The sequence below is a fragment of the Macaca fascicularis genome, chromosome 3, assembly GCF_037993035.2.
Source record: "Macaca fascicularis isolate 582-1 chromosome 3, T2T-MFA8v1.1".
NCBI classification, from domain to species: Eukaryota; Metazoa; Chordata; class Mammalia; order Primates; family Cercopithecidae; genus Macaca; species Macaca fascicularis.
The window spans coordinates 34,542,140-34,560,334 of record NC_088377.1 but is presented as its reverse complement, the minus strand read 5'-3'; the positions used below and the strand labels follow the sequence as shown (position 1 = coordinate 34,560,334).

Genomic DNA, 18,195 nt, shown 5'->3' with positions numbered 1-18,195 from the left:
GGCTGGGCCACAGGGCAGGTGGGCTGTTAGCTGGCACTGGGCTCCCAGCCGGCCTCTCTCGTCTCTAAGCTGGGCTTTCGCAGCCTGCTGGTCAGATCTAAACAACTGCCGAGAAACTGGAGGCTCGCCAGCCTTCCTCACTGCCATGGAGATCTGACCATCCTCATTCTGGGCCAAAGAAAACAGGATCCACTTCCCCATATTCCAGAAAAGCCCACTGTTTCCATGTCAATGGAATTTCCATCTAATGTTGTCATTGCTGCTGTGATCAGCCCAGATGTTTGCCAGCGCTGCTGCTTTGTGGTGAACAGAAAATAACTCAGCAAAATGTAATTTTAAAATAGTAATGTGTGTTATTTTTCCTAAGTTATACATGATTCATGTAAAATAAATTAGAAAATGCAAAAAAATTTACAGAAGAAACCAGAAAGACTGATTCTGCCGCTGTGAGACGACACTGCAGTTAACGTCTTGTAGCAGCTGCGTGTGCTGAGTATTTCTGCAGTGGGCGTGTTTGCTTTTCCATCCACAGCGAGTCCTCACTCACTGTCACCCGCCCTGAGGTCCTTGGAAACTGCTTTTTTTTTTTTTTTTTTGAGAGGGTCTCCCTCTGTCACCCAGGCTAAAGTGCAGTGGCGTGATCCTGGCTTACTGCAGCCTCAGCCTCCCTGGCTCAAGTGATCCTCCCACCTCAGCCTCCCAAGTAGCTGGGACCACAGTTGTGTGCACCACCATGCCCAGCTAAATTTTGTATTTTTTATAGGGACAGGGTCTTCCTATGTTGCCCAGGCTGGTCTTGAACTCCCAGGCTCAAGCGATCGTCTTGCCTTGGCCTCCCAGAGTGCTGGGATTTCAGGCATGAGCCGCTGCACCTGGCCAGAAACTGACTTTAAGCAAAACGACAAACAGCAGGCCCTTGAATAAAGATTGTTTTGTTCAACACCGTTGTGTTATGCCGTGGATGAGAACAGTAGTTGGTTTCGTTTTTTGTCTTTCCCTTAAAGTCACACTTCGAGAAAACCTTTGCCATCAAGATGGTTATGTGAGGCCTCGGCTGCAGCAGAGCACCTGCTACCCGACATCCACCCTGGGTGCTGTGATCCAGTAGGACAGGAAACAATGTCAGTTTGTGATTGCTTTATTTATTTTTTTATTTTAAATAGCAAAACATTTTAATCAATCAATTCTAAAAATAACAGAGGCATATTATATCTGGTCCACCTCCTCAAAAGTTTACTGCGGATTAGACAGGCAGACTGCAAAGTAGAGCCAGACATTAAAGGTTTTTTTCTTTTTTTTTTTTTTTTGAGACGGAGTCTTGCTCTGTTGCCCAGGCTGGAGGGCAGTGGCGCGATCCCAGCTCGCTGCAGCCTCCATCTCCCGGGTTCAAGCAGTTCTCTGCCTCAGCCTCCCGAGTAGCTGGGATTACAGGCGTGTGCCATCACACCCGGCGTGATTGCTTTAATTTCAGCTTCTTAGATTACTGTTGATGGTCATTTTCCACGTATATATTAGTCATTTGTTTTTGTTTTGTGAATTGCCTGTGTGTGGTTTTTTGTTTTTATTTTTTTTTTAGCCACTTCTATTGTAATTTATCTTTTCTGTACTGATTTGCAAACACACTTCTTAAACTGAGAGCCCTTTATCTTTCCTTCATGTTTCAAATATTTTTCCAGTTGGGTTGTTTGTGTTTATAGCTTTTGTCCTACACAGATCGCGGCCTCCCACGCCCCACAGCTCTGTGGCCGCACAGGCCCCCCGAGGCCTGTGTCCCAGACTGCTCCCTTGGGATGCGGCCCCACGGTGGATCCCCGACCCCCCGACACCCGCTCCCGCTCTGCCCCACGGGAGCCATGGGAAGACGTGGCGGGAGGCGCAGGAAGAGTGCTCAGGCTGCCCGGGCAGCCGTGCCTTCCCTCCAGGGGCCCTTCCCAGCTTCCGTTAGACTTGGAGACCTGGGCCCGGGGGTGCCGGCTGGGGGAGATGGGTGAAGGGTCTTTCGTGGCGGGCTTTTCCTCTCGGAGGCGCACCACGAAGATGGAAGCCCTGCTCGGCATCCTTGTCGTGGGAGGATGTTCCTCCCTGATTTTCACAGTGGATTGTTTAGCTTTTCGTGGTGTTGTGTGTGCTTTTATTTCTGGCATCTCAAGGTATTTTGGCGGGAAGCGAGGTCCTCTGTGTGGGGACCACGTGCCCTTGTTCTGCCAGAGCCGTTCCACAGACTGGGCCCTGACTCCGCCGGGCCAGTTCCCCCGTCTCCTGTGGGCACCCGCTGGCCTCTGTGCTTGGGGCAGATTTGTGTAGCCTCCGTGTCTGGGCGTGGGGGCCGGGAGAAGGTGCTGGCGTTGGTGCCCTCCCCTGCTGCCCTCCGGTTCGTTACTGAAGCCCTGGACCTGGCCCAGGCCGGTGAGCGGGTGCTGGCACTGGCATTTGTGGAGAGAGTGGACATAGAGAGTCTGCCTGTGGGGAGGTGAGGACGGAGGTGGTGGCCTGGTAGAGAGACGTCTTTGCTGGCATCTGGACCCAACGTCACCCGTGGCGCCGAGACCAGAGGCACATGGGAATCGGGAAGCTGTTCTGCCCCAGGGCCTGGTGGGCAGGAGGGGCTCCGCCACCCACGGAAGGGTGAGTGGGGAGGGCCTGGTGGGTGGGAGGGGCTCCGCAGCCCACAGAGGGGTGAGTGGGGAGGGCCTGGCAGGCGGGAGGGGCTCCGCCGCCCACGGAGGGGTGAGTGGGGAGGGCCTGGAGGGCGGGAAGGGCTGTGCTGCCCATGGAGGGGTGAGTGGGGTGGGCAAGTCCACCTGTTCCGCGTTCACACCTGCAGACTAAACTCACCGAACCCCAGGGTGTGGAGGGATGGCATGCTGAGCTGCAAGTCAAATGGAGTGTTATACTGTAGACTTTATGAAAATCAGCAGTGAAAGTGTTTTTTATATGCTATTGGGAACCACACAGGAATGGGGGTCCTCTATTAGGAACCACAAAGGAATAGGGGGCCTCGGGGGCACGCTGGATTCTCAAGGTGATCTTCAGGCCTGTAGTTTTCAGCTTGTAGGATTAGGACCACTTGAAGAGGCTTTTTTTTTTTTTTATTGGATTAAGGTATTTTAAAATTGTTTAAAACAAATACTTGCTTGTCATAAAAGTTTAGGTAATGAAGATATATAGAACTTCTGTCAATATGATGGATTGGTCAACATGGGAAATGGTCCCTTCTGCCTCAAACACATAAAAATACCAGAAGAGACTGGGTGTGGTGGCTCCAAGCAGTTTGGGAGGCTGTGGTGGGTGGATCACCTGAGGTCAGGAGTTTGAGACCAGCCTGGCCAACATGTTGAAACCCTGTCTCTACAAAAAATACAAAAATTAGCTGGGTGTGATGGTGGGCGCCTGTGATCCCAGCTACTCGGGAGGCTGAGGCAGGAGAATCGCTTGAACCCAGGAGGCAAAGGTTGCAGTGAGCCGAGATCGCGCCCACTGCACTCCAGCCTGGGCGACAGAATGAGACTCCGTCTCAAAAAAAAAAAGCCTGGAAGAAACATCACAGCAGAATTTTCTAACATAGCTAATTCAAAAGCAAGTGGTAAAGAAGAGACCGAGCAGCCATACCAGTGAGGGGAGTGGACACTGGATGGCCCCCAGAGGCGTCAAAGCAGGTGTACACGGTAGGGGCGGGTGTGCATTGGTGACACGGAAACTCGGGTGATCTCAGACACTCAAGCAGCAGAGAGTGGAACTAAACTGCCCTCCCAGGCAAGAGCCACTTTTCTTTAAAATGGGAGGTACAAAATCCTCTTAGCTGGCTGAGACACATGGCAGGGAAACTGGGGTGGATAGAAAGCCATCTGCTCAGAATCAGAACCCCAGGCAGATTTGCACTGTCCCTGCCTCACGGGAACCCCCAGTTGACAAGTCAGCACACCTGTGCGTTTGGGCTGTGAGATTCGTGAAGTCCCCAGCAGCTGGATGCAGAGCTGCCCACAGGGCCTGTCAAGGAGAGCAGCCCTCCTCTGCTTCCTCCCGGGGTGCGGGACACAGTCCTCTGCTTCCTCCTGGATTCGGGACACAGTCCTCTGCTTCCTCCCGGGGTTCGGGACACAGTCCTCTGCTTCCTCCCGGGTTCGGGACACAGTCCTCTGCTTCCTCCCGGGGTGTGGGACACAGTCCTCTGCTTCCTCCCGGGGTGTGGGACACAGTCCTCTGCTTCCTCCCGGGTTCGGGGCACAACCCTCCTCTGTTTCCTCCTGGGGTGTGGGACACAGCCCTCCTGTGCTTCCTCCCAGGGTGCGGGACACAGTCCTCCTCTGCTTCCTCCCGGAGTGCGGGACTCCAGTGCGGGAAGGTCTTCCCTGCAGGCCTCTGGTGGGATTCAGGGAAGACCTTGCAGACTGTACATCATAGTGGTACAGTTTTGGGAGATAACCTCTAGTGTTCATAAGATTGTCGGGAAGAGCTCAGAGCTCCATCCAGTAGTTCTGTCTTGTTGACTGAGCTTTTGGTGTGTGCTTTGCAGCCTGTGGGCAGCATGGTGTTGGAAGCAACAGCCGATTCTGTGATTGGGAGACAGAAGCTTCATCTCGTGGTTTCATTCTCTGTAAAGTGGGAAGAAGCCACCAGCTTCCCTGGGTTAAGGAGCAGGAGGCAGTCATGTCTGTTGGTGGTTCCGCAGTCGCTGGCTTCTGTGTAGTGGGTTCTTGGTAAATGGCAGTTTTCTCTCTTTTTTGCAGATGGGACCGTATTTGTTGACCCGTGTGGAGCTGGGTGTCTGTGAGCACATCATGGGCTCTCTCCCGTTCCTAGGTGGGCTGCGGAGTGCCCACTGCGCTTGGGGAGAGTGGGTTACAGACGGGGGTAAGCGGCAGTTTATCTGGGCAGGCGTCGGCCTTGCTCACAGTGCACGCGGACATGCGGCTTCCTCTGTGGCTTTCCTTTCCCCCCTTCTCTTCTCTTCATGGTCCTGCAATGCAGAGCATTGGAGCTTCCTTCGTTCCCAGAGTCGAGTCCGTGTTCCTTCCAGGCAGAGCTGATGCTGCACAGGCAGGCAAGGAGGCTGGTGCTGGCAGAGCTGCGCTTCCCAGTGGCCTGGTGCAGTCCCGGCAGTACCTGCTGCTGGGGGCTCCTGGCCGTGGTCACGGTGGCAGGGAGCTGCATTCCTCTGTCCGGCCTGGCCATGCACCACACTTTGGCTTCCTCTTTGTGTGTTCACCTGGCCCAGCTGCCCTTCGCCACTGCAGAAACAGCATGGAGGGAAGGGGGCGGCAGATTCAGACTTGAGGTCAGTTGGTCTTTTGGGAGCTGGGAGCGCAGCCAGGGATTCCCCTCCGGCAGCAATGGCATCTTCTCTGGTTTCTTTTCTCTCCGTGCTCCACACACAGTAACCCTGTCTTGTCTACCTTTGAAATACACCCTGAGCGGGGCCCTTCTTCCCACCCCAGGCCCATCACCCACACCAGGCTGCACCTGTTCTCCCACCTGCCTTCCTGTTTGCTCATGTGGGCCGGGCTCCTCCCGACGTGTCAATCCGTCTCTGTGCTGTCAGCGGACTCCGTGGAAGCTCTCGGCCCCTCCGGCCTGGGTCTGGCCCCTGCCTGCCCCTCCCCGTGTCGATCCCCTCCTGTACCCTCTCCCTGCCATGCTGTCCTGGCCTCTCTTGGTTCTGTCCTTTCCCCCACACGGCACCCAGAACACAGGGACCCTCAGAAGCGCTGGACGGACACATCTCTGGGGCTTCGCTCTGGCTGGGTCTGGATGGCCCTCTGTTGCCCAGACACACACGCCCTTGAGTCTGTGCAGGGACTGGGTGGCCGTCTCTGTTGGGGTCTGTGCGGGGACCAGGTGGCCATCTCTGTTGGGGTCTGTGCGGGGACCAGGTGGCCGTCTCTGTTGGGGTCTGTCTGTGCGGGGACCAGGTGGCCGTCTCTGTGGGGTCTGTGCGGGGACCAGGTGGCCGTCTCTGTTGAGATCTGTGCGGGGACCAGGTGGCCGTCTCTGTTGGGGTCTGTGTGGGGACCAGGTGGCCGTCTCTGTGGGGTCTGTGCGGGGACCAGGTGGCCGTCTCTGTTGGGGTCTGTGCGGGGACCAGGTGGCCGTCTCTGTTGGGGTCTGTGCGGGGACCAGGTGGCCATCTCTGTTGGGCGGGATGGTGGTGCCATCCGCACATGAAGAGGAGCCCCACATGGCTGGCAGAGCCCAACAGCCTGAGAATGCTTGGCCGGGCAGCGTGCGGGACTCGAGGATGGGAGCAGTGAGCAGTGAGAAGTTACTTCCGCAGCATCTGCACAGTGCGTGCCTTGGAAACTCTTTCCATTTCCCATTCGTGTCCTAGATAAACAGCATAGAAATCATACAAGGAAAGGTTTGGCAAGGAAAGCACCTCCCTCTGCCCCTTCACCTCTCCCCTCTCCCCTCCACGTGCTCCTCTCTGTTCCTGTGATATGGATGCGTCTTTCTGACGTGGCCGAACACTTAGCATGGATTCAATTTATACATGGTCTTTTAATATCATTCTTAATTTAATTTTAAAAACAAAGCCTTTTCCTCCTCTTTTTAAAAGTAAAACACACCCATTATGAAAAATACAGAAAACATGGAAACGTTTAGAAAGAGAAATGTTAGCCGGACGTGGTGGTGGGCACCTGTAATCACAGCTACTCGGGAGGCTGAGGCAGGAGAATCGCCTGAACCTGGGAGGCGGAGGTTGCAATGAGCTGAGATCACACCACTGCCCTCCAGCCTGGGCAACAGAGCAAGACCTCATCTCAAAAAATAAATAAATAAAATGAGAAAGATAAATATTTGGTACATTTTCATATGCTTGTAACTTTTTTTCTTAGGTATTTTTAAAAGCATGGCTGGCCTCCTGGTTTTGCACGTAGTGTCATCACAGTAATTTGTGGAGTGAGTAACAACCAGGATCTCACAGTTCATTGATTCCTTTGCTGCTTTTGAGATAACCACAGGCTACGCTGTGAGGCAGCCCCTGTTGTTCTCAGGCATCTGCTCTTAGAGGCTGGGGCGTCACCCTCAGGCTCGGAAGCCTGTTCCACAGCCGGCAGTAGAACCAGGCCGGCACCCTGGGTCTCCTGACTGAAGCTGTTTCCGGGGCTGTTGTCTTCTTGGCGTTGGAAGGGGGATGTCACTTGGTCACCATATTGAAATTGCTGGTCACGGTATACGTTTGGTATTTTAAGCTGAAGTGAGATTTTGTTCCAGAGGTGCCCAGAGCCTGTGGTTTGTCCATGCTCCTACCCCGGCCCTTTTACCCAGGGTTGTAATGCGTCTTCCTTCATGACAACTGTTTTTCTTTTATAAAATTGCGATACATGTTAAGAAAATAGAGAGTGCAAAAGCCTAGGCTTCCTGTCTGTCCCTCTCTTCTGCTGTGATTATCTCCACTTCCTGACTCTTCAAAGGAAGCCTCTGAATTTATTGTTCTCCGTTAAGTGAACTAACCACATTTATTCAAGGAAGCTTATTTCATTATAACATTCACTCATGTTTATAAAGAATATTAGTCACTGGTAAGTGGACAGGGTGCTCCAGAAAGTTCTTCAGTTTTTGGGTCTAAAGTACCAGAATGGACAGATGAGGGTGCATATTTGTATAGTCTTTTCAAAATTATTTTTGTAGTGGTATGAGCAGATTTCCCAGGACGGAGCATTCACAGCTGGGAAAACAGTTGTTGCTTTGAAGATGGTTTTCCCAGGCACCCGGCTCACGTCTCCTGCTGTCAGGCGCATAAACAGTGTCTAGTTTAAACTTGCTGCGCTCCTGGCAATTCTGAGTGGCACAGGGTGGCCTTTCCCCATGAGCTGCGCAGGCCCCTCGGGAGCACAGTTGCACTGACCTGGAGAAAGCCTCCGCTTCGATTTGCCCGGCACCGCGGTGGTGACGTGCAGGCGTCAGGGTGTGCGAGCACCTTGGAGCCACCAGCCTGTCAGGTGTCTGAGTTTTCATCTGCTGCTCATAGATGACGTTAATGCATTAAAGATGGATCTTGCTGTTTCCCAGGCGGGAGTGCAGTCACTATTCACAGGCATGATCATAGCTCACTGCAGCCTCATACCCTCCCGCCTCAGCCTCCCGGGCCACTGCATGCATGGCGGATGATGCTTTTCAAGGCTGGTCAATGAAAGCCAGTGTTGAGGCGCTGGCCTCAGTGCTGACAGTTGGGGTTGGCCCTCTCCAGGGCCTTTATGGCCTGACAGAGCCCTGCTCATGGTTCAGGACTCAGCAGAGCTGCCACCTCAATCCAGGCACTTTGGTCCCACCTGGCAGTGTGAGATGGTAATCAGATGGGGCCGAAACCTGTGGGTGCCACGGCAGAGCCTGGTGGGTGCCAGCACGGGGCTGGTGCTTGGGTGGCACCAAGACCCCAAAGCACAGAGCCTGGAGTGTGGTGGAAACTTACCCCCTGGGCCAGGGCAGCGCTGCTATGGGCCGTTCAGGCCAGGGTTCCTTCCACCCTTCCTGCTCTCCCCTGCCCCACCGGGTGCTCTCCACACTGCCTGGTCCTTAGGAGCCCACCCCCAAGCTAGTTCCAGGTCGGGCGCCCTCGGCATGCCTGTGTCTCACCGTGAAGTGGGGACAACCGCAGACCCGTCTCAGGGGCCAGAGAGATGCCATGCGACAGTGCGCGGGAGACGGAGCACAGCCCTCTCCTGTGCAGGGTGAGGACTGTCACTGTTTGTTTTGTTTAAATTCTGTCATAAATGAAAGTGTGGTCTGAATTTCTGAAGTCGGGCTTTGTAGCAGGAAGTCTGACTTTGTTAGCAGTTTCATTGGCAAACATCTCCTGATACAGTTGAACTTGGTAAATGGAAATACAAATAAGGGCTAATTCGTGTGGTGACAGCCACCCCAGCCGCAGATATGCCAAGAGGACTTCGTGTCTGTGGGGTATAAGGTCATTTAAGGGCCAATTTGTGCGGTGACAGCCTCCCCAGCCGCAGATATGCCAAAAGGACTGTGCGTTTGTGGGGTGTAAGGTCATTCTCATGACTGTATGAATAGCTGATAGCTGGGGTTTTCCTTAAAGAAACTGAATGACTGTGCCTTCCCGCGTGAGGGTTTTTCTCCAGTAGCCACTTCCACTTTGACGCTTTCACCGGAGAATCTCAGCCCAGGGGATGAAGCTTTCGTCCTTGCCCAGCGTGGACACTTGTCTTTTACCACAGAGTCAGGCATGGAAGGAAGTTTAGTTTGGGTAGCATGTAAGCACCTTTCCCTGTGGCCTGTGGCATTCCGCACCGTTTATGTGTGAACTGGCCGCACCCGCGCCTCCCAGACGGGGCTGCCAGGGAGGAGGGCCCGGGAGACCCCGTCCAGACCCCAGCACGCATGCCACAGAGGTCTGCTGTCAGACATGTGGTGGGCTCCATGTCACAGGTGAGGGGTCAGGGTCTAGACAGAAGCAGGGTGTCTCTTCCTGCTCCCTGGTGTGCCCACCTCCCCGCACGATGTTTCTGTTCAAGCTGCTGAGGGGGTGGGGCTTTTTCCTCCTGACTGTATTTTGCAGCAAGGAAGAGCTGCTGTCCTTTTTCTTACTGAGGCTCCCGGTTATGTGTCTGATGTCACTGACGCCATGCCTGCTTTCTTGCCCGTGTGCAACTTCCCAATCCCACCACACGTGCTCGCTTCCCAAGGGTGAGGTGGGCATTGTGCCTACGGGCGGCCCACCCTCAGGGAAGAATCACGGGAAGGGGCGCAGGATCGTGGTTCAGTGGGTCACCTGTTCTCCAGGTCGCCCGCTGGGGTCTCTTTCGAGTGCACCTTCCTTTCTCTCCTAAAGCTTTTTAATAAACATCCACTCCTGCCTAGAAAAAAAAAAAAAGTTTTAAAAACAGGTGAATGGAAGGTGGGCATTGTTTGAAACACCCCTTTGGTTTTACTGAAGAAGCAAGACCGTTCCCTGGTGGTGACAGTGACCTGGTGTTGAGCTCCAGCGTGGCCGGAGCTGTGAGCTTCACAGTCGTGGGTGAGCGGAAGAACTCGATTGTGGCTGCAGACGCCGACTTTTCCCTTCTTCTCCCCCTCCTCTTCTTATTGTAAGACACACAGATCAACAGCGGCCCACAGCTTTAGTGGGACCGCGCTGTGGAGAAGGGAACTTCCGCTCGTGCTGGGCCCAGCTCCTCGCTTTTCTCTAGGGCCGTGTGCTGTGCGTGCAGCTCTGAATAACGCGGTTGACTTTGCTTGTGGGTGGACTTTGGATGGAGTTTGTGTTTTGCCATTTTTTGTGTGTGTTTTTCTTTTCTGACTGGTTGCACTTGGCACCGGGCTGTTGCCTGTAGCTCTGGATGGTCAACGTGAGTGGTGCACGTGCTCCAAAGCCAGGTCTGTGGCCACGGGACACGCTGCCCAGTCCCGGTGGGGAGAGGGCTCTGCTGTGATGACGTCTGTGGGCAAGACCTTCTGCATTTCACACACTGCCAAGGCACTGCAGCTTCTTCCTGGCTCGGCCGCCTTGGCCACTGCCTCTTGAACCAGAGAACAGGGTGAGGGCGACCCCTGCGAGCCAAGACTCAGGAGCGAACCTCGCTTTCTGGAGGCCAAGCAGGGCTTTGTGCTGTGCCCCCAACGTGCAGCTCCTTTCTTGTGATTGCCTGGGGCAGCTGACGTCTGCCCGGGTACCGATGCCGGGAGTTCAGGTGGCCATGGCTGTGCTGAGTGGCCCTTCAGCAGGTGTGCCGTGGACAGGGCCTGGTGCTGGGACTCTCCGGTGGACACGGGACGGTCCACCCCTCAAGGAACCCAGGCTGCCCCATGAAGGCTGATCCCGATGAGAATCAGACAGGAGGCTGAAGGTCAGGAGGCTGAAGGTGGCGAGCTCTAGAGGTTGTCCAGGAACAGCCGCGGGAGGGGCAGGAGCAGGAAGGAAGGGGCTCTGTGTAAGGAGCCGCTCACTGTGTCCTGTTCAGAGGCTCAGTCGGCAGATGCTCGTGTTCCACAGAGCCAGCCCCTGGTCCGATGCTGCATGCAACTGCTTCGAGAGTAGCTGGGCCCCTTCCAGGACTCCCAGCAGCTGACTTCTGGCGGTAAGTTTCGGATGGAGTCCACCCCAGTACCCGGGCTCAGCAGCACCCCAGCTTCTGGGGCCTTTTGTTCTGTGCTCCTCTGGCTTTTTTTTTTTTTTTTTTTTTTTTTTTTTTTGAGACGGAGTCTCGCTCTGTCGCCCAGGCTGGAGTGCAGTGGTGCGATCTCGGCTCACTGCAAGCTCCGCCTCCCGGGTTCACGCCATTCTCCTGCCTCAGCCTCCCGAGTAGCTGGGACTACAGGCGCCCACAACCGCGCCCGGCTAATTTTTTGTATTTTTAGTAGAGACGGGGTTTCACCGTGGTCTCGATCTCCTGACCTTGTGATCCGCCCGCCTCGGCCTCCCAAAGTGCTGGGATTACAGGCGTGAGCCACCACGCCCGGCCTCCTCTGGCTTTTTAACCCTTGTTCCCAGGCTCCGTCCTCCCCCCACTGGACAATGGCAGACCTCAGACAGACCGACTGCGGCAGCTGACGTTTCCCAGGAACACATCCTGGGCGTGTGCGGGAGCGGAGTCTGCTGAAGTGTGCGCGCGTACACGCCTGCTCTCGTGGTGCACGTGTCACCTCAGGGGCCGCCAGACACATGACACTGCCGGGCCCATGTGCCTGAAACGGGCGGTGTCCTTCCGAGAGGACCGTGAGCCTCCCTGACGGGCCATGCCTGGGGTGGAAGGGCCTTTGCAGACCCCACCTAGGCCAGGAGCAGGGACTGCCTGGCCCATCCCCCGCGCACTAGGCTCTGTGCCTGCATCTGGGGCCTCCCCTATCTCTGCCCCTCAGCCATTCCCGGGGTACTTGCTGATGGATCGTAGGCACAGCTGTCCTTTCGGGGTGTTGTCTGTGCCTGTGGGCGAGATGGATAAAGTGCTCAGAAAGGGGTTTTTACCATAAGAACCCACAGTGGAGTCCGGGAGCCCGGGAGCCCGGGAGGCAGAGGGGACAGTGAAGGGCTCTGGCCGGGGACGTTTCACAGACAGCCCCTCCCCCAGCCCCCACTTTGTTTCCGGTAGAGCTGGGTCAGCCGACTCCCTACCTGCCAGAGAGCCAGGAAGGCAGCCAGGAGCGAAGGTCTCCAGCCACGGCTTCTGGAGGGTGCACGGCCCAGGCTCCCCAGCTGACGCCTCTTAGCGAGGTGGAGGCTTTTCCTCCCCAGGCTCAGACAGAAGCTCTGGCCACAGAGATGGGCCGGGTGCCTCCGAACTCAGACCTGTCCCTGGTCTGTGCAGCCTGCGTGTGGCACCCACAGCTGTGGCTTTGCCTGCCTCTGGTGTCCACTCTGTCCCAGAGAATTGGTCACCAGCAAGAAGAGCAACAGCGGCCCGAACAGCGGCACCCAGCCTCTGTCGGCTCCAGTGGGCTGGCAGCAGCCTAAGGAGGCCTGAGAAGAGGCCCCGTGCCAGCACACGACACATGGTGCTCCACTGGGGGCTCATACGGGGCCGGGTGCCGTGGTGGCCAGCTGGATGGGGGAACACACCTTGAAAAAGGCATGTGGCATGTACAGCATTTCCACTCAGCACCCTCCACCTGGCAACCTTCATTTAACCCAGAACATAGGCTCTCCCTCCCATTTGGCCTGCGGTGCACAGAACTGGGATGAGGGCTCAGATGTTCCTCTTAGATGAGAAATGTATTATCCAGTTGTCCATCCTCAGGTTCCATAGCTCGGATCGGAACTCCGAACCCACCCTCAGGTGCGTCTGCCGCACAGCGTCACTGGGGGTGTGCCGTGGCCGAGTTGCCGCTGTCAGGTGCCTCTGCCGCACCGTGGCCTGAATGATGTACCCTTGTTTTCTGGAGTTCTGAGCAAATCGCCCAGTGAAAAGTGTCTGCACATAGCACACAGCAGATGAGACAACTGCTTGTGTCCTCACATGGCCATATCTGTGCGCAGGTCAGGCGGCAACACCCGGGCAGCCTGACCTGGCCCTGGCAACGGAGCTCTGCGGGAGGCGGAGCTGGCATCTCCACCTTATGAGGCAGTCCAGAGTGACTCAGTCAATTCAGCTTTAATTTTGACTAACGTTCTTTTCCTTCATTTTTAATTTAAAAGCACATCCAAAGACACCCCAGATGATGAGTTTCCCACTGTGGAGAAGAAAATAAAGCTTGAGTTACCAGGCAGTGAGTGAGAAGAGAAAACTTTAATTAGAAGCTTTTCAATAAATGTTGGAGGATGGCATCTAGGATTCCAGATGGCAGAAACCCTTCTGCTCCTAGGAAATGTTTTGCGGCTGCTAACGAAGTGTGTGTGGAGGGCTGGGCTGGCGTCCCCGTGGCCCACCAGCATGGGGCGGCCGTTAGCCAGCACTGCCCAACGGTGGCCTGTGCTTCAGAGGGACAGAATTGGTCTGCAGAGGACAGCAAGCCTCCAAGAAGGGAAGGCTGGCTGCAGGAACACAACCTCGCGCTTGAGTGGTTACTGTGGTCTCAACGGCAGCTTTACTGAGATGTAATTTACGTAGCAGAAATCCACCATTTTGAAGTGTGTACTAGTCACTGACTTGTGCAGCCATCACCACAATCTAATTCTAGAACGTTTTCTTCACCCCCAAAGAAACCCCATGCGCGTCAGCAGTGGCTCCCCAGCCCCAACTTGTCCCAGTCCCGCAGCTACTTCCCAGCCTTCTGTCCTGTGGACCTGTCTGCCCTGCACGTTTCACGTCGGCGGATGCACGCAGTGGACATTGTGCTCGTGTCTGCTTTATCTCACTGAGCATGGCGTTTCCACTCATGTCTGCTCCTTGTGTGTGCTTTATCTCACAGAGCGTAGTGTCTCTACTTGTGTCTGCTCTATCTCACTGAGCGTGGCTTCTCCCCTCGTGTCTACTTTATCTCCCTGACCGTGACTTTATCTCCCTGAGTGTGGCGTTTCCAGGTCCACCGTGCTGTAGCCTGGTCTGCGCTTTGTTCCTTTTCATGGCAGAGTAATATTCTGCTGTTGGATCGACTGATTTTGTTTCTCCATCTATCAGCTCATGGACATCTGGGCTGTTTCCACCTGTTGATTCTCGTGGACGGTGCTGCTGTGGACATTCACGAACAAATGCTTGCTTGGATGCATGTTTCCAGTTCTTTAAGGCTGATCCATAGGCGTGGAGTGGGTAACGTTTGTCGTGTGCGTTTGCTGTGCACCCACCCCACCTGTTGTGTGCATCCTGCCCCCATGGAGACTCTTGGGGGTGACTCGCGCAGTCCTATCTCTTCCCTCCACACACTCCAATGTGGGCTTCCTAAGAAGCATGGTTGCCAGTCTCGGGAAATTGGTCATTGAGGCAGCACTTTTATCTCCCAGGGTATTCCACTCTTGTCGACTGACCCTGTAAAATCCTTCACGACACATTTTTCCTTCTGGTAGGGCAGCCTGTCTAGGATCCATATTGCGTTGAACTGTTACATCTCCTTCCCTCTTTCTGAGTTTGGGACGGTTGCTTTGCCTTTGTCTTTTATCACATGGGCATTTTTGATGTATGCTGGTTCCCCATCCTCATTTCCTGTTTATCTCACATTCCCTCCCAATTAGACTCAGGCTGTGCGTTCCTAGATTACAGCACGAGATGCACCCTTCTCAGGGTGTTGCATCTGGACCGGCCTCCTTGTTGGCGCTGCCCATGTGATCACCCAGCGAGGGGCTGTCCCGTCTGTGCTATGTAGTGACTTTTCCCCAAGCACTAATGAGCCGTCCATGGGGGACAGGTAGGCTCTGCAGTCCCCTGCACCTCACCGTCCCCCGAGATTTGCCCTCCATTTGTGGCTCTTACCTGCCCCCGTCTCCCTCTCTAAGCCACAGAGTGATGCTTTTCCAACCACTTTACCAGCCAGCGCTTTATTAGAAGTGAGACTCTTTCCATTCATGGATTCATTCGTTTTATTTAAATTATATTAGGTCTGTTTATTGTTGGAGTGGACTTGCGGACTCCTGTTTTTCATGGCCTATCACAGTTGTCTCTTCTTATTCATCATACTGCTCACGCTGTCCCAGCTTTGGTGAGGACATCCTGTGTCCTTTGGGTGTCACCTGACGTGCTCTTGGATCCTTTCTTGCCTCCGTCAGAATCACCTGTCTTAGGCTCATCTTGTCTCTCCCTGCCCTGGCCCAAATCAGCCATTTCTCCTGGAGCCCTGGGCCCTTCTGGAGCGTGGCAGTGTTTGGGGCCAGGCCTGGTGCAGGAGGGCTGCAGAGATGGAGCTTGGAACATGTGAGCGTGTGTCTGTGTGTGTTCAGACACATGTACACACTGTAGACACGTACTCACAAGCACGCTCAGGATGTGCACACACAGACGTGTGCGTGTACTTGCATAGTCTGTGTGCTTCTTCTTACTTTAAATGTCTAGGTTAAGCCTTGTCCTCAGCCCTGGCCTGTTCCCATGGACTCCTCTCGCCTGCTCTGTCTCCCGCCTCTGCCGGGAGAGCCCCAGCTTCAGGAGCCTCCTCACATTGCCTCATTGCCCAGTTTGCGGGGCGTCTAGGATGGCTTAGGAACGGCTTCCCACCCCGCCACAGAAACACCCTCTGAAGAAGGTTTCTTTGTCGTTCTCTCCCCCGCTCCGCCCCCCCAAGACTTCAGGTAATGGGCGCAGGAGCATTAGTGAGCCCACCGCTGCCGCTTCTCACTCAGTGGGAGGTGCGGGGCCTGGGAAGGGCGGGTAGGCCATGTCACTCTCGTGAGGTCAAGAGTCAATTGTTAGGCACAGAGAATGATGAGGTCATGTTCAATGCTAATGCGGGGGTTTTTCCTATGCTTGCAGCTACGTACTTTTGAGCTCTTTATGGAGTTTAAAAAGCACTTATGTACAAGAGAGTTGGGTTACCAGGAAACAATAGAGCAGTTAAGACGCCTTGATTTTATCTCACCATTCGCCTGCCAAAAATAATTACATTTGCCCTGGCTCCCAGGCAAGCGCTGGAGAAGGGCGTGTGTGGCTGGGCCAGAGGCACCCACTGAGTCCCTGCCCGGCCTGTGGGTCTCTGTCCTACAGCTCTCAGCTCTGGGTTATCAAGGTTAGGGACTGCAGGGCCCAGGGTCCAAGGCTGGCTCTACTGTGTGGGGACCTCAGTGTTGGACCTGCCCTTACCACAGCCCCGTGGCTTGGCTGCTGGGTGCCTGTCACGCCTGTGACTGTCCCCAGAGCAGTGCCGCCGCCAGCTTCACAGGTTGAGAGTCTGCTTCTGGCAGCTAGATGACAGCGTGTCAGCTCTGTCCACCCAGAGCCTTGGACAAGTCCCCGGAAGAGACCTGGTGGAGAGGAGTGGCGTAGCAGGGCGGCCTGACACTTCCACGCACTCACAGTGGTGTCTGGTGAGGGCAGGAAGGAGCAGGGCCCCTGCTGTGTCTGCGGCAGGGAGGGAAGGATGCCACAGAGTCAGCACTGTCCCCTGTGGTGGGTTGACGTGGAGGAAAGAGTTGAGCCCCGTCCCTAATATATGCCTGGGGCTCTGTTCAGATGCAGTTCCCTCCCAGATTGCCTTAGGGGAGCCCTCCCAGCTGCCATCCCTGCACTTCCTGCACAGCGGGCTTTAGAGGAGGATGGTCTGGTGACCTTGGGTGACCCCTCAATGCCCATGGCCCCCAGCTCTGTATGATTTCTTCATGGCATGGTTTTGCCAGTTAGACGCCAGGGGTTGCCGAGTGCTACAGAGGGGGCAGGACCGTGGGCTTCGAGCCAGGGGAGCGTGGCTGAATTCCCGGCTGTGTCACCCACCATTTAAGGCTTTGAGCAGTGACTGACCCTTCTAGCGCCTCCTTGGCGTGGCAGGGACAGTGCCCATCCTGCGGGGCTGCTGTGAGGGGCAGGGACCAGAGCACGTTCCGTGTGGATCTCCCCACATCAGCTCGTCAGAGCTGGAGGTCAGAAATGCCGGGTCTCTAGTGTGCGTATTTTAAAGCGTCTGCCCTTGGCCCTGTTGAAGCTGTGTGAACAGGACTGTTTTGTGTGGGGAATGCCTGATATGGGGAGTCCACCCCACCTGCTTTCTGGGACTTGGATGGTTTTTCCCCATCAGCAACACTGAAGTCAAAAGGGGCTTTGTTGAAGCATGCGTCTTGTAAAGACAGCGCCCGGGTGTGGGGGGGTTTTGGGGGCTGCTGCCTGGCTGTCCTGAGCATTGAGTGGGGGCATCCCTGGGGAGGAGGGCAAGCCCCGTCCCTGGGGCCTGGAAGGAGCTCCCGAGCACGGCTGTCAGTGTGACGGCTGTAGGCGCTCCTGAGCACGGCTGTCAGTGTGATGGCTGTGTCCTTTTAGCTGGGGTGACTTGCAGGCTCTGGAGGGGCGGGGGGGGGTGCGCCAGGCCTGAGTCGTGGCCGAAGCCACGCACAGTGTTCTGTAGGACTGTGCCACGTGTGAGCCTGGCTTCTGGGTTGGCCACCCCACAGCAATCTCCACTTCCATGAGACCTGCTGGTGCGTGGGAGCTGCCTTGTTCCCAGGCTTCCCGGCGGGGCATTTATGGGGAAAGCAACCCTAATGGAAGTGGGCACAGAGGCTGCTCCTATAGGCCACGGTCTGGGCCAAGCACTGTTCTCCTGAGGAGCCCGGCACCATGGTGCTGGGGTTATGGAGAATACAGGCCCCACCTACCTGAGAGACCCAGGCTGCGCACAGCCACCGACACAGCCTCGTGTCCCACAGACGGGAGGGGAGGGAGTTTCCTGGGTTCACTGTGGCTGCGTTCAGTCTTTGTTGTGCCACATCCGTTTACCACCTGCTCTTTTGCAGATGTTTTCTTTAATTGGCCTTTTCCTTTCATATGTTTGCAAATCAAACTTTATGTTACCACAAATAAAAAACAGTATCACAGCTTTAAACAGAACAGAATCGCAAACACAAGAAAAGTGAAGGGGTAGTGCAGGCAGCTCGTTCCCTTCGCCCATGCATCCCGGCTCCCTGCATGGGTTTCTGTGAAGAGAGGGCCGCAGGCACTGGTGCAGGTGCACCTTGGTAACATCAGGGACAGCTCCTGCCAGGTGGGCGAGGTGGGAAGGAGGGGAGCAACGCCAGCATCCGGCCCCGGCGGTGGAAGGAGCAGGAACCTTCCCGCCTGGGTGCTGCAGAGTGCTTGGGCCTCGCACGTGGCCAAGAGCCTGCTAGAAAGGCAGCTTAGTAGGTTGCACAGGCTACTGGACAAGGCTGAGCCCTGCCTCTTACATTCACGGGAA

The 18,195-nt window shown here is 55.4% G+C and overlaps 1 protein-coding gene across 7 annotated transcripts in view; it reads left to right on the top strand.

The window, feature by feature from the left end:
• CHLSN (cholesin) overlaps positions 1-18,195 on the top strand; it is a 125,750-nt gene that overhangs the window by 21,172 nt on the left and 86,383 nt on the right. The gene's annotated exons all lie outside the window — the stretch shown is intronic.